The 2,379-nt window shown below is 24.4% G+C and overlaps 1 long non-coding RNA gene across 1 annotated transcript; it reads left to right on the top strand.

The window, feature by feature from the left end:
* The first annotated feature begins 1,386 nt into the window (after positions 1-1,386).
* LOC149056741 (uncharacterized) lies at positions 1,387-2,078 on the top strand. Its single transcript, XR_016190858.1, has 3 exons — positions 1,387-1,565; positions 1,631-1,715; positions 1,789-2,078. It is a non-coding gene; the product is annotated as an uncharacterized LOC149056741 (long non-coding RNA).
* Positions 2,079-2,379: the final 301 nt, after the last annotated feature.

The raw sequence follows: 2,379 nt of genomic DNA, 5'->3' as shown, positions 1-2,379 counted from the left end.
AAATGTGTTTAAATTTGTTTTGAAGCTCTGTAGTGAATTAAGTATAAAAAATAAAGTTTTGAAAATCTTCACTGCACTTCTCCTATGTAGCCAATGTGAATCTAACAAGACCCCAAACAATAAAATCTGATCATTGGTTTCAGAGTTGTATTTCATTAATTTAAAATGAAAATAAAATACATTATATACATACTTACATTATATATTACATACAATTAATACATTTCTGAAAATTGAAAATCAAGAAAGTTTACATGCCGATCTCTGCCTTGGCACGCGTTTTTTAAAAATATATTCATTCTTAAATCCATAATCAGTACGTGCGTGAAGTTGGCTCCTCCGTCTTATTTTGTGGCCAGAGATATGATTTGCAAATGCTGAAAACCAATTTGCAAATGTTTGCAAAGTATTTGCAAAATGAGTACTTACATAATTATCAAAAAATCGGTTATGGTGGGTGAGGATCAACTTCACGCACGTATAATGAGTTACTAATAAAAAAAATGTTCAACTTAAAAAATTTAATTATTTGATTTTGTAGCCAACTCGATAGTCAGAGCATAAACTTGTTTTTAATCACCGTTTACAGTTAAAACATTTAAAACTGTATTTTTTTTCTTATGATTACAAATAAATAATTTATTTGGATTGATAAATATCAATTATATACTGTATATTGTACACTCAAACACCTAACATAATTACTTCTACGTTTATCTTTACATTCTTGATACGAATGAGTACCAATGTGCCCAAAGTGACCAGGTACTTAGGTAAATATGTAAATTTTTGATCATACAAAAAGTTAGTATACATAAAAGACCTGGAACATTAAAAAAAAGGAAAAACAACCAAAATAATTTATTTTAATATATTGGTTGTAAAAATTAACAAACAGGGAAAGTTTTCCTCAAAGCAAGATAAGATTCAATTTTGTGACTATACCGGTTACATTTTATAAATTTGGCAATAACCTAACTAATAGTTTTTCCCGCTTTTAAAAATCGCGCAGTATAATTGTATAACTTTAATCATCAATAATATAATTATTATCAATATAAATTATAGATAACAATATCTATCTCGATGATAATTGAATATAATATATTTAATATGGTAATTTTGATTCATTCAGTTGGTACTACTGTAGAACTGCTTTTCTGAATAATCATTTTATATTATTATCATTTTTCGGGCATGACAACAGGAGCGTCTAAACACAGAACTGAACCGTGACCGTTTTGCGCATGCGCTAGTGACATTTCATAAATTGAAATCTCTTATCTGTTATCAGGTTATTACAACCATCTTATCTTATATCTATGATTACAACTTTTAAAAAATAAAAATCGTTTAATTATATTCAAATAATATTGCAATTTTGAATTTACTTGTTTTAAATATACCATAATGTTGGTCTATTTGCATACATTTGTTTGAAATATAGTCTAAAGTCTTTAGTTTCAGGATCATTCATCAGTTTTATTTCATCAGATTATTTTTCATTACACTGCCTGTGAACAAGACTTATATTATGATGTATAATATTGTTAAATTTGTATCAGGTAATAATATGTTATAAACTTATATTATTATATATTTTTAATTATTAAGTTTTTATGTTTTATAGGAAAAAATTGAAACTAAATGTAATGAACCCAAACTAACAATTCTTTACAAAGATGGAAGATTGTATGCTTTAAAGAAACAGAAAAGTAAATAGTAAATAGTAAATAGTCATATTATTTTCTAAATTAATTAATAATGGTTTTAATTATAATCTAATAGCAGTTATACGCAGAATAGTGTAAGATGGCAGCCAAACTCAATGTCAATGTCAACAATAATATTCAAGACAACATGTTGTATGTTACATCATACAATAGATGATTGGACGCTGTCTGCTCTTGGAGCTATGGATCCGAAAGATTGTCAATCTATATTTATGAATTATTAATTTTATAATTACATAAATAATGAATTTTCAAATACAAAATTGTTTTTGTTATTAGAATAAATTAAATATTACATGTTAGTAAAATGTTTTAAGTTAATAAAGCGCATATTTAATTATTTTATATTAGATTTATATTTTGTATTTTCTTGACCTATTATTTCCTTTCTAGATAATCAAAGAATAAAAAAAATATATTTAAATTATGAATAAAAATTAAGAATTTTTTATTATTTTTCATAAGACATATTATCACTGTTTACCTATATAAAAAAATATGAATAATATTAATACAAATATACAATTGTGGAAATTAATTTTGTAAAATAATATTAGCTCATTTTCAATTCTTATAACATCATGGTAATCCTAAACATATTATTACATACAATATTTTTATTGGATCTTGTATTTATCTTTTATTT

Source organism: Diuraphis noxia, unplaced genomic scaffold (assembly GCF_037042655.1).
Source record: "Diuraphis noxia isolate RWA-SAM2 unplaced genomic scaffold, SU_Dnox_SAM2 contig0003, whole genome shotgun sequence".
NCBI lineage: Eukaryota > Metazoa > Arthropoda > Insecta > Hemiptera > Aphididae > Diuraphis > Diuraphis noxia.
Note: the sequence above shows the minus strand (reverse complement) of the source record. Positions and strands in the feature narration are given on the sequence as shown.